This window comes from Ixodes scapularis, unplaced genomic scaffold (assembly GCF_016920785.2).
Source record: "Ixodes scapularis isolate PalLabHiFi unplaced genomic scaffold, ASM1692078v2 PGA_scaffold4__175_contigs__length_147842914, whole genome shotgun sequence".
Classification (NCBI taxonomy): Eukaryota; Metazoa; Arthropoda; class Arachnida; order Ixodida; family Ixodidae; genus Ixodes; species Ixodes scapularis.
Window position 1 is genome coordinate 11986690 of NW_024609879.1, and position 14092 is coordinate 12000781.

At 44.9% G+C, this 14092-nt stretch overlaps 1 pseudogene; it reads left to right on the plus strand.

Moving 5' to 3' along the window:
* The window catches only part of LOC115332329, a 69768-nt pseudogene that overhangs the window by 43065 nt on the left and 12611 nt on the right, over positions 1-14092 (plus strand).

The following is a 14092-nucleotide window of genomic DNA, read 5'->3' on the forward strand; positions in this document are numbered from 1 at the left end:
GTAAGGGACTTTAGCGGTGTAGTTGAAGACGACAATGTGTACCAGGTCTACTGGGCCGGTAACGCGCGAACAAAAGAATCGTTCTACGACGCGAAAGTACTCTACATGGCAGGTGAGTAGAACTGAAGTACGGCGAGTGATGTGCGAGTGCTTTGCATAACATGCTGACGGCTTAACTGCATTTGCAGCCGAAACATCTCGTATAAAACGAATAGTCAAATCGAGTGTCTGTAACGGTGGCGTAGCATAGGGGTTAAAGTGTCCGATTTGTACGCATGTGGTCGCGGGTTCGATGCGCGGTCGTCCTACTTTTTTTTTTTTTTCTCGAACATTTTGTTTTATCGAGGCATTTGGCGATATTTATGAGTGCGTATAGCTTTACTCTTACATAAATGCTGCCCTTGTTGATGAAAATCCCTTGGCAGTGGCAGTCAGACGTCATCTGATGAACCATCAGATGACGTCTGATGGTCCATCACGTTCCACCAAGGCTGCTGACTGGCAGTCAGTGTCCCAAATTACGTAGCTTGATGGAATTTTCAATAGGGTGAAGAATCTCCTCGAATTTCGGCAGCAGCATCTCGAGAAGCGGGCGAATCTTGAACAGTCTAGCCTTCGGGGAGCTGTCGGCTGGTGGCATGCTGAGGTTAACGTTGAAGTGCAGCGAGGATTTGATCTCCTCCCGCCTGTCGCGCGTCATAATATCGACCACAACTGGTAGTCTGCATTCAGCTGACCAATACAAACAAGATCGCGGTAGCTGGAAGATCGACATGTAGACTGTGCAGCCTAAAACCTGCTCAAGGTCCACACAGGACAAGGCGAGAGGCTTATTCGGGTTTTGATAATTGAACGGGTGGTCGTCAAAGAATCCCTGGAAGTACTCAATTGGGGACCTGACGGCCTCGCTCTCATGCGCAGGTCCTTTCCGATGAGGGACGTCATTACTCAGAGGTGCAGATGTTTTTGACCAGTGCACTGGGCGATTCACTCTTTTCGAGAGAGCTGGCACGGGTACTTCTTCTTCTTCAATTTCTTTGCTTGTGTCATTATCGGGGGGCACGTTGAACTGTTGGGGAGGGTTATAGTCCGCATCCTCTTTGTGCTACTGCTATCTGACGTATACAGTTGGACTGCTTTTAACTCGAATAGATTGTAAGTAGGTCGAGTTTCGTTTATTGCTCTGCACAAAAGTTTGCCCCCTCCCCCGGCGGCTCTTGGAAGTTTCGTGGTTTTGTTTGCGGCTCTTAGGCCGGGTCAGCCTGGCCACCTGACAGTGTCCTCCAAGCATTCAATTTTATATACAAGACACAATCATCGGCATATAGCTTATAGTCGACTGAATAGAAGGGGCGACTCATTCATGGGAATAAAAAAGCAGGGAATTTAGCACGGCTACCTGGGGCAATCCTGATTTTTCTACTTCATGTCATGGATCGTTGTGCTCGTAATAATGCCCTTAGTGCATTTAGCAAGAAAGGTCAAAATGCATTTTTTCAGGTATGTATGTTATGTACTTTATCAAAATATTTCATTTTTAACCAATGAAATTGTTGGAGTATCTCTCTGCGAATATACGTTTTTATGAATATCATGAGTAAACTCAAAAGGCTGCATTTCGCAAGTGCGGGACCTTCAGAAACTTTTCTGGTTTCAAAAAATGAAAGTATTAGTAGACAAGTATTTTATGATATTCGGAAGTATATATCTATATGCACACACACACATATATATATATATATATATATATATATATATATCTGTATAGAGAGAGAGAGAGAGAGACACTTAAAAAAACTTTACTCGATGGGTCAGACGTTTTGACCTAGGGTAGAAACGTCTAAGTAAATGAGTTAAGTTTATGAAGTGGCTCGTTATTTCATACAAACTCTCGGCAGCCAAGCCGTGGACCTTCTAGATATATATATATAGCAGTTTTAATCCTGAAACCATCTCTATGACCCGATATCACAGGAGCATGTTTCCAATCGTAGCGTGCATCACCAGTTTCTAGGGATAATTAAAAAATAAAAGCGAGGAGATCCTTTACATTGCGTTATAATGTACAAGTGCTATTTAGTTAAAATGGATACGTGACCTTCTAAATAAGAAATGACTAATTCAAGTATTTTCCCGCAATGTTTTAGTTTGGGAATGCCTCATGATGGTGAGAGGCCGCAATGGCCCGATCCCACAAATCCGTGGACTGAGTGTAAGCCGTCCGATGAGTACTTGATGGCTCCGACCGATGGTGGCAGAAATAGTGGGTACTTCTCTCACTGTTCGATTCGTGCGTTTCGAGCATTTGTCAGGTAAGCACCCTTTTAGAATTTCCGAGATTGATGTTTACCAACGAATCGCAGCAGAATGTTTTAAACAAAATGTTAAAAAAAAACCTAAACTACACAATCAATCAAATAAGAGGGCTGAGAAAAATATAACTCTTTCCGGGAACGAACTGTCAACCGCCGCGCACTGTAGGAATTAAAAGAACCAACTAACTAGGGGAATAATTAATTAATATTTTCCAATTTACTTTGTAATGGCTGAAAATAAAGACGTATCCAATCAGAAACTTGCTATGCATAATCGAAATTGAGTAAATTTACTGTCTTTATTTCTTTAAGAACATGGCAGAGACTTCAGACACGACCGGGAGGGGTGAACACGAAAACAGAATGCTCAAGTGCTTTTGGTTATCCTGTTCTCCTTCCGTCCGTGTTGAAAAGAGCTACCATGTGCTCGAAGTTTCAACCCCAACTCGCCCAACAAACATCATTTATTAACTTAGTAAAGCTCTAAGGTAGGTACTTCATTTCACAGTGCTCTGAAAATTCGCTCACTTTGGACACGTTCATAAACTTCCTTTTCCTATTTGGCGCAACTTTGCGCCGGCTGTCCTGCCTCAAGTATCCGAAACGCACACCGCACGTGCTCCATGCTTCGTTACAGTTGGTATAACTACGTGACTTTTTTGGAGTCTAGTCATAATAAAAGGAGTAGCAAAAATGCCTCAGGGGAGGGCCGGGAGGATTATAGGCTTTGAACTTTTCTATCAGCCGGTAGGTTTTACGCAATTAGGCAGCCGACGGTCTGGAGGGAGCGAAGAGTGCAGATTTGGAGTAGGCCCCACCAGCGAGGCGCGGGCGATAACATGGATAACCACCTGACTATTGAGCAAGAATTCAGGCTTTACCGAAGAAGGGGTCGGGCTGGGTCGAAGGGCATTTCTCATGTTGAATTAACTTGAGACTGGGGTAGAGAAGAAATATCAACACGTAAAAGGGACAGTAAATAGACAGGACGACGTCTCAAAAGAGACGTCGTCCTGTCTATATTCCGTCCCTTCTACGTTTTGATGGTTCTTCTCTACCACAGTTTCAGGTTAATTCACCACGGTTAATATTCACGAGCTCGCGTGCACCCTTACGATTTTATCTATGGTATATCTCGAAGTGTTTGTGGGCGCAGCATTTTGTTGTTCGATCGGCTGTTTGATATTATTCACCGTTATGGAGGCTCTGCGTTGTCGAAGGTTTGGATAATCAATCAGAGCAGCCACTTTCTGGTTTTTTGATTTTGTGGTGAGTGCAAGTTTTTCACCGCGTGAAGCCTTGTGCTTAGTATGAATAATGTGTTTGAACCATATTCTTAACCTCCAGAAATGTCATGTGTGCGGCACTCATATATACAGGCGCTGAACCTGGGGAGGATAAGAGACTCAAAAAAATTCATTCTCGATTCTCTAAAGATAAAGCTTGAAGCATTTAGCTAAAACACAAAGAGTGGTTCAAGTTTGAGAGTATCTTCTAGATACATCGCTTGTTTTTGCACAGGGGGCAAAAGTATACCAGGAATGTTTTAACCCGAGACTGGGCAGAAGGAGGGCATTTTTTTACACTAGAAAAGGAAGTAACGGGGAAAGATAGCGTCTCTAACTCAGTTAATAAAATATTTCCTAGTGCATACACATTTCCAATGTCGTTTTACTCAAAATTGGTAATTCTTAAACCGACCTTCACAATGAATCAGCCCATTGAAAATAAATCAGCTATGAGATAGTGCTACCGAACAAACGAGTCTTCGGTCAAGTTATCGGGCTGAATAAATCAGTTGGGTGGACTAAATATGAGTCAGCGCAAATGAATATATGTTTAAAACATGACGCGGACATTAAAGCGAAAAAGTCTACTGCGTTCGTCGCGTATACGTGCTCTGTCTAGCTTCCTGAAAATTTGTCCCCGCGGTGCAAATGTATGAAAAAAGCGCGCTTTTTATTTTGTCAGAAGTTTTATTTTGCAACATTTTGCTGTGGTCGACATGTACAGGACGATAAAATGAGTGGACGCCATAAACCACCCATCGCCTGTTGGTGCACTTGGCCACTCTCCTCCTGCGTAGTTCAAATTTAAAAAAAAAAGAAAAAAAAAACACCAGAATTACCTCGCTACTGAAACCGTCCGCAAAGAAATCACGTGCTTGTTGCGACATATCGCAATATTCATATGCCGTATATTAAAATTGACTCGGTAATATTCCAGGGTAAGGGATTTTTACCTTGGGGTTCTGAAACGTGCTGGCGTGCAACTTTTTTCAATATGTTTTGTCGCGTGACACAACCTGCCGAAGTAACTTGGGTTCATTTGGTTAAGATTTTGAACACTGCCATAGTGTTTGACGAACTGGTACAAGAGGACGTTGAAGGCGAGGTAGCTTCAGAACAGACTGTTTTGCGGCGGCCGAGCTCATTAGGTCATGCCATACCCCTGCTTCATTCTTTTCCAAGAAGTAGGTTAGGCGGTAGCTGCTGGACGCCACCACGGGGGCACTGGACCACTGGCGCAAATATATGGTACGATAGAAAAAAAAGGAATGCTAGACAGGCGTTAAAATAGGCGTTTTCTTATATAACCCTCAAACATTCTGCACGTGTCTTATACATTGTGTTTCAAGAAAGGCGGACACATTTGATTTTGCGAAAACTACGCGTCGCACCAAAAAATGGCTGATGTCGTTTTGGTCCTAGGCCTGGGCCTATTTAGGAAATTGATTAAAGTTCGGCATAATTAAATTGTTAGTTTATTTTCGCTTAAGTTTTTATATTAAGTTCAAGGGAACGGTTTTAGGTGGAAAGATGCTGAGCATAATCGCAAAATACTAAATTAAATTGGGAGACCGATAAAAGGCACACGCTGCATTTGACAGCTTTCTGAAAAACCGCACAACTTCGACTGGATTTTAAGTTTCGGTTTGCGAATGCAGGGCTTCTCAGCGCCGACGGCGCCGCGCCCCGTGGAAAAATAGTGCAGCCAACATCTGCTTCGCCATCGTCGCGCAACGCAGCAGAGGCAGGTTGGACTATTTCTCCAAGGGTTGCGGTGCCGTCGGTGTTGAGAAGCGCTCCGATTTGCAAACTGAAATTTAAAAACCCGTCGAAGTTGCGCGGTTTTTCAGGAAGCTGTGAAATACAGCCCCTGCGTTCTATCGCACTCCCGTCTTTTTATTTAGTGCCTTTCAATGATGCTAAGAGAGTTTCCAAATGAAACCATGCCCTAATACCCGTGTCCCACGGGCAACTTGAATGCCATTTACAACGAATGACATTTGTGGGATCGGCGAATTAGCTCGCAATCTGTCACGCGTGGAATGCGCCATGCCTGGACTGTCGCGCGCTGATTGGCCGTTCGCTCAAATGTCATTCCTTGTAAATGGCACTCGAGTCGCCCGTGTGGCACGGGTATTAAACGCAAAATTTAAACATGTAATTACGCGAAAATATTTAAAAACTGAATTATCACAAACTTTAATAATTTTCGTAAATAGGCCCCTGGCCTAGGACCAAAACAAAAAAAAAACGTTTTTTGGTGGGATGCGTAGTTTTTGCAATATCGAATGTGTCTACCTTTTGTTAAACACCCTGCATATTTCTAGAATGGGTTGATGTCATTGTCTTCGGCAGTGTTCAGCAGTCTCGAAACTACAACACTATTTTATTTTCACTATTTAAAGGTAATTATAGTCCGTTGCAACTCAAGAAGGTAGGCGAAAGAAAGGAAGTCCAGAGAGGAGGAAGCAGACGAAACGCAAAAACAAAGGAGGTTTGGCCTTCTGATCAACAGCGTTCGTCCTGCTTGCTCCTCCCAGACCTCCCCTTCCCTCGCCCTACCTTCTTGAGCTCAAATGGAATATAGCAAATTTTATTTATTTATTGAGCTTAATAGTTTTTTTTTGCCTGTAATTCCTGACGTCCACCGCGGATGGCAGTTTGTTCTCTGAAAGGGTTTCCCTTTTCTGATTTACCCTAGTTTTAGTGTTTACGAAAGTATTTGTTGAAGCACTTGGTACATTTTGTTTTAGAAACAGCCATGCCCTAAGATCTCGAAGGATCAAGTTGTAGTGTAATATGCGTAACATATAAATATATTTATACATCTACACCTTCTTAATCAATCAATGAAAGATCGGCAAACAATGTAATATTCCGTACTCATTTTGCAGGTTCGAAAGAGCTCAATTTTATCACGAATGTCAAATGATGATCCGAATAAAAACTGAACAAACTAAACATTTAGTTGTGAGAACTTGTGGCCAAAATGAAATAGAAGAATGTTAGCGTCGCAGGCATCGACGTCGGCGAAACAGCAGGATCGGCCGTTGGGGCGAAACTGACTCTGGCTCGCCACGCGGACCCCCTTATGTACACCCGTGATCTTCTGCAACAGTTGACGTAGAAGGTTCGGCGCCTAGAACATTTTAACAGGGTTCTCAGATTTGCCAGAACGCAATATTAACAGAAACAACAAAAATGTGCATCCGCAGCCAGACATCAAACCTCAGCTTTTTGCGTGGGTGCGAAGCACGATAACCAATCGGCCACGGGCGCATTGCCTACTTTGACAGCTACGCCCGCGGCATTAATTACCCCTTTTAAAAGTGCATCACCCCGACAGAACATAAAACAAACCGAAGCATAAAAAAGAAAGGTAAACAAAGGATTCCCTTAAAACACATAAAGTCCACAGTCCTATCGAGCGTAAAATCGCTTGAGCCGAACGATGTGAACCACTTCGGGTCGAGGTCGGCGTCCCGATGATTCTTGCGTTTCGTCGGGCATCGCTTCGTAGTTGAGATCTCCCAGGCGTCGAAGGACCTTATATAATCCAAAATAGCGCTTTAAGAGCTTCTCGCTGAGGTCACTAGTCGTAGCGGTGTCCACACCCACACCCTGTCTGCGGACTGGAAGTGAACGTCGAAACGACGAAGTTTGTAGCGATCAGCGCCTACAGGTTGCTGCACTTGGATCCGGGCTGGGGCGAGCTGTCGGACTTCTGCTCGTTGCGTAACCACCTCCGCGTTTTCCTTCCCGTCGCCAGCTGGCTCATGAGGTAGCATGGTGTCACGCATCATGGTCACCTTGCGATCATGCACCAGCTGGAAAGGTGTAACACCAGTGGTCTCTTGAAACGGTATGTTGAAGGCGAAGTGACATACGGCAGGACCTCGTCCAACGTAATGTATTCAACGTCGATGCACGTCAAAACCATGTCGGCGATGGTCTTGTTTAGGCGTTCCGCCAGCCCATTATTCTGAGAACGCCACGCTGTGGTTCGTCGGTGGTTGCTGTGGCTGAGACGGAGGATCACTTGCATCAGCTGTGCATTGAACGATGATCTGCGATGTGAAATCATAACTTTGAAAGCGCCATGCCGGAGGACGATGGACTCGTTGAAAAACTGGGCGACTTCCACAGCAGTCCCTCAATGAAGGGTGTTTGTTTCCGCGTACCGTGCGAGATAATCTGTGGCGACAATTATCCAGCGGTTTCCTGACATTAACGGCGGAAGTGGCCAAGTAAATTTATTTCAACCTGCTGGAATTGCGTAGGTGGGGGAGCAGTCGGATGCAGAAGTGCTGACGGCTTCGTCGGAGGTTTCTTCAGTCGATGACACTCATAACATGATCGAGTGTGAGGTGAATGGTCTTCGGTAGCCTAGGCCAGTAGTACTTTTACAGAATCTTGGCGAGCGCCCTGGGGTAGCCAAGTTGTCCAGCTGTAGGGTCGTCATTGCAGGCTTCGAAGATTTCTCCTCGAAGGCTGGAAGGAATAACCAATAGCCACGCTGTATTGTTGTTGACGAAGTTCTTTTTGTACAGCACACCTTTCCGTATGGAGAAGGTAGGCAGGATTCGTAAGAAAGCACGGGGAACCGTACTCGCTTGTCCCTCTAGGTGCTTGATAAGTGCTCGCAGCTCAGGGTCGTCTCGTTCGAGTGCAGCCATGTCGCTGACATCCAGAGCGCTGAGAAAACTCTCATCGTTATCCTCTTTGGAGCAGACAGGACTGGCCTTGACGGTGGCCCTTGACAGGCAGTCGGCGTCATTGTGCTTCAGGCCGGATTCGTACACCACGGTCATGTCGAAGTCCTGCAGTTGTAGGCTCCACTGGGCAAGGCGTCTGGAGGGGTCTTTCAGATACTCGAGCCGGCAGAGCGAGTTGTGGTCTGTGACCACGCGAAAAGGACTCATACAGAAATATGGGCGGAACTTTGGTATTGCCCAGACGACAGCAAGGCACACCTCTTCAGTTGCTGAGGAGTTATTCTCAGCTTTAGACAGCGTCCGAATGTCATATGCGATAACTCCCTCTGCCCCGTTCTGCCTTTGGATTAGTTCCGCGTAAAGTCCTGTGTTACTGGCATTCGTGTGGATCTTTGTTTCAGCGAACTGCTCAAAATGGCCAAGAATCGGGAGCGTCCGGAGTCTCATTTGAGTTCATCGAATGACCGCTGGTGTTCTTCTATCCCCTCGAACTTTATGGCGTCCTTTCTAAAATGCGTCAGCAGTGCGAAGAGATGGCGAAGTCCCGAATAAAGCGTCTGTAATAGGCACAGGGTTCGAGATATCATCTCATGGCCTCCTTGTCACACGGCGAAATAAATGCATGTACACTGCGGGTCTTATCAGAGTCAGAGAGAAGACCTTTTTTTCACAACGTGGCCAAGGAATTTTAGTCCACATTAGGCGGTGATACTTTCGTGGCTTGAGCGACAGGCCTGCGGTCATGATGGCTTGAATCACGCTGGAAGTGATTCAAGCCATCATGACCTCACTGTATGATGCGGTCATGTGTTCGTCAAAATTCCATGAAAATACCACGACATTGTACAAGTAGACGAAGCAGTTCTGCATTTCAGACCTGCCAGCACGGTGTTCATTACAGGCTTGAAGGTTTCTGGTGCTGTACGAACTCCGGGCGGCATTACTTTGAGCTTGTACAGTCCGTCGGGAGTGACAAAGGCAGTTTTCTGGCGGTCGTGTTTGTTGACTTCAATCTGCCAGTAGCAACTCTTCAAGTTCATCGTTTATCGACGAAACATATTGGGAGTTGCGCAGTCGGTCTAACGTATCGTCGATGCGGGGAAGCGGATAGACGTATTTCTTAGTCACAGCGTTAAGTCGACGACAGTCCACATGGAACCTCGGGATTCTGTTCTTTTTTTCGTTAAAAGGACGACTGAGGACGCCCATGGACTTCTTGAGGGTTGAATGATGTCGTCATCAAGCATTTTCTGCACTTGATCTTGAAGGACCTTTCTTTCCTTTAAGGAGACTTGGTACGGCGACTTGTGGACAAAGAGAGCGTCGTCGTCAGTATGATGCGGTGCTTCGCTATAGTCGTTTGTCGCAACCTTGATGTTGTGGCGAAACACTCGCGAAATTCGCTCAGAAGGTCATGCAGCCGTCGTCGTTCAGTAGCTGGAAGCTTCGAGTCAATGCCAAGTTCCGAGGGCGCCGTTCTGTAGTGCTGTGATGAATTCGGCTCTTCCGAAAGTGCAGCGATTGCGGCTGAGTTCTGGAGTTCGTCGATTTGGCCCACGGCGATACCTTTCGTAAAGTCCAGCGGCTCTTCTCGCAAATTCGTAACCAGGACCATGGCGCGCCCGTCTTGATGTACTGTTACTCCTCGTACGACACCGATTCCTCTTTCTAGAAGCAACAGGAGGCTTCCCTCGAGCAGAACTTCGCCGCAGGAAGCTTCATTAATCCTGATGGGTACGAAAACCCTCGACCGCGGCGGTTAGTTCAAGTGGTTTGCGAGGACTCGGACGGCGGTCGACGTCGCTTTGTGTTCCTCCGGTGGTGGAACAGGTTTTTGTAGCATCAGCCGGTTTGCTCCTAAGTCGATTACAACGCCTTACTCGCAGAGACAGCACAATCCGTGGATGATGTCTCTCGCACAGTCTTGCAGAACGACGAACTTCAAAGGGCACGTCTCAACATAGATTTTGACGCGAGCGGTACATCACTTGACTGGAGTGATGTAGTTCCCAACGGCGGTTCGTATTTGACTGCCCTCCCACTGCGTTGTTACTTATCAAAGACGGCTTGAATGCCTTCCACTCAAAACGGAATGGTCTGCTCCGGTGTCCACAGTGCCGGCGCGTAGCGGTCGTTGATCCTTACTCCTTTATTTCTTTAGTGCCCCATAACAACCGTAAGGTTTTGATGTGGTGGCACATATACAGAAAAAGAAAAAAAATACCTAGGCATAATAGAGCAGTACGTCTAGATCACGTTTCAGAAAAGCAAAGTACGAAAAATATCGAAAGATGGCGACGCTAATTTGGTCACTGAAATTAGTATGCGAATTAACGGCGACAGTGAGTCCTTCAAGGGCGGCTAGAGTACAGAGTGCTTTCTACAGACGCGAGTAGGCGCGTGAGTCACGTTTAGGCTGGTGGGCATCATTGAAGCAGCGTCGTCGGTCAATGGGGAGACCTCCGGCGTCTTAGGAGTTTGTTTATGTCGTCGGTCTACGGCAACTCCACCTCCATGGGTTGCCGCGCTTACCTTTCCCGGCGCGTCAAGGGCGACAAGCTCTCACAACGGGGTCGGTACATCGGCGGAGCTGGACGTCGTGGTTACGGCTACCGGGACCCGCGGCGAGGTGCACGCGGGAAAGACTAAGGTCGTTGGAGGTACTCTTCAATCTCCTGCGGTCGCTTATCTTAGCGTGAACGTGGGTCGTTCGCGTCAAAGCCGAGCAGCCCTTTTTGCACGTAGGGGCCACGGCAGTAGATATGGTCTACTTCCCGTCAGTGGTAGCACAACGGGCGTCGATCGGCCGTCCTCCACACGTGGGTCTTTAATTGGCGAGGGTCGCTCCGGGAGGACTCACAGGAGACCCAAAATAATTATTTTGTTTTTATTTGAGATAAATACAACTCGCATTATCTTGCCATTTTAGTGACCACGATAACTGGTGGTCGTATTTCTGAAACCAACCCATGATTTTTCTTGCTTCCAGAACATTAAAGGCGGATTGCTTTTTGGTCAAATCCACACACCAACACTCACAAATTCCTCAAAATCTCCCCGGAACCGGTATGGATGCGACAACACTGTGTCGGAGAATATATTCTACTTTTAAGGATGTCAGATCGCAGCTTGTGAGTACTAAATCAGTGATGCAATGCAATTACACTACGTGTGTGCACACAGCACTGCATGTGGCCAAAATGATATATATATATATATATATATATATATATATATATATATATATATATATATATATATATATATATACCTTTTTTTTATTCTTACACACTTGTCAAAAAAAACGTGAAAGCTGCACTAATGCGGTTTGTGCAGGAGGGTTACACGGCCAGGCGAACATTATGTGGGTGGCTAATTTTTGCGATAAGTCGGAAAATAATTAAAATTCGTTAATTAACTTTTAATTACTGAAAATAGACATATCGTTCCAATTAGAAACTTGGTGAGCATCATCGAAAACAACTTAATCAACTATATTTAGAAGGATATAACGGAGGTGCAGCATTTTACGCTGTTCTTTAAAAACACTTCCTTTGGACGTGTTTCTAGATTTCGGTTTTTTATCGGAGCGTATCTTTGCACCCGCGGTCCTGCTCCCCGGTGGTCGCGGCGCGAAGTCACCCCCTCGCCTCCCTCGTAGAACGGAGGGAAGTAGGGCGCACGTGTGTTGCGCGTCTCGGCCACTGGGTAGCAGGACCGCGGGCGCGGTGATGCGCTCGGATAAGAAACCGAAATCTAGAAGCCCGTGCCTATGAAGCATTTTTACAGAACGCCGTAAAATGCTGCTCCGGCGTTATCTCCTTACAAAAATAGTTGATTAATGGTTTTCGATGATGCTCTACAAGTTTCTAATTAAAATCATATGTCTATTATCAGTATTTAAAAGTTAACTGACGAATTTTAATGAATTAGCCGACTTATCGCAAAGATAGCTACCCACATTATGCCCGCCTGACCGTATAACCCACCTGCGATAACCGCAGTAGTGTAGCTTTCACGGTTTTTTTTAAACAAATGTGTAAGTATAAAAAAACACACTGTATATAGAGATATATACAGGGTGTTTTTGTTTTAAGTTTCGCAGATTTGTTTAAAAAAAGCCGTAAAAGCTACACTTATGCCACTTGTGGAGGTGAGTTATACGGCCAGGAGGACATATTATAGGGGAATAATCGTAACGATCAGTAGACTAATTAATTAAAATTTGATAATTAACTTTTTAATTAATAAGAATGTACATATGGTTCCAATTAGAAACTTGCTCAGCGTCATCGAAGAACACTAAATCAGTTATTTTCAGAAAGACTTTCGACGCGTGAGAAGCGTAGTATTGTACTAAAGGTACCACTCGTGGAGCAGGTGCAAGGCTGGGGCTAGATAAGAGACGGAAAAATCGCGCGGGCGCCTTAATGCAACCGCTAGCTTTGTACCTGCTCAAAGAGCGGTGACTTTAGTGCACTACTACGCTTCTCACGCGCTCAAAGTCTAACAAGATCTAACGAGGGTAATAATATTAATGACGCCGGAAGGTGGTTCCACTCTGGTGATGTCCTAGGAATGAAAGATTCGTGATAGGCTGAGGTTCGAGAATGAGGAATGCCGACTTTCTACTGATGATCAATGCGTGGAGAAACGTAAGGTGGGACGAGGAAGAGCTTTTCTTTAAGAATGGGGTTAGAATTATATATTTTATAGAAAAGACATAGACGAGAACACTTACGGCGCAAAGAAAGCAGTCGCAAGGAGAGAAGAGATTTCATGGATGATACACTAGCTGTACGGTGATAATTGTTAAGTATGAAACGAGCGCCGCGGTTCTGAACTGACTCGAGATGAGAAGTGAGCGTCGTCTGACCAGGATCCCAGATTGAAGCTGCATACTCTAATTTTGAGCGAACCAAAGATTTGAATATTATTAGTTTGAGAGAAACTGGTGCTAGAGAAAAGTTACGTTTTAGGTAGCCTAACATAGAATTGGCATTAGCAATGATGTGGTTAATATTAATATTCCAGGAGAGGTTAGAAGTAATATGCACACCGAGGTATTTATATGAAGTCACACATTCTAAAGAAACGTTATCAAGATGATAGATAAAAGGCGTAGTGTTACGGCGAGACACTTTCATTGTTTTACATTTTTTAGTATTAAGTGTCATGGACCACAGCTTGCACCAATCAAGAACAGCATTTAAGTCGTTTTGAAGAAGGAGAGAGTCAGAATCATTAGTAATCTTACGATAAATAACGCAGTCATCCGCGAATAAACTAAGCGATGATGAGACACACAACGGCAAGTCATTGATGTATATGAGGAATAACAAAGGACGAGAACGGAGCCTTGAGGGACGCCAGAAGTAACAGAAGACACTGAAGAATTAGAGTTATTTACATGAACAAACTGCGAACGATTTGTAAGAAAACACTCAATCCAAGTTAGTATCTGAGGGTCGATGTTGAGTTTGCTAAGCTTGAAGAGTAGTAGTTGGTGAGAAACTTTATCAAATGCTTTGCTGAAATCAAGAAATATACAGTCAACCTGGGATCCATGATCAAGTAATGAAAATAAATCGTTAGTAAAGACGAGAAGTTGTGTTTCGCAAGAAAGAAATTTACGAAAGCCATGCTGTGAGGACGAGAAAAAAGAGTTGGATTCGAGATATTTAACAAGATGTGAATAAATAATATGCTCTAACATTTTACAAGGAGTACTGGTTATGGAAATGGGTCTATAATTGTCGGGGCAGTGTTTGTC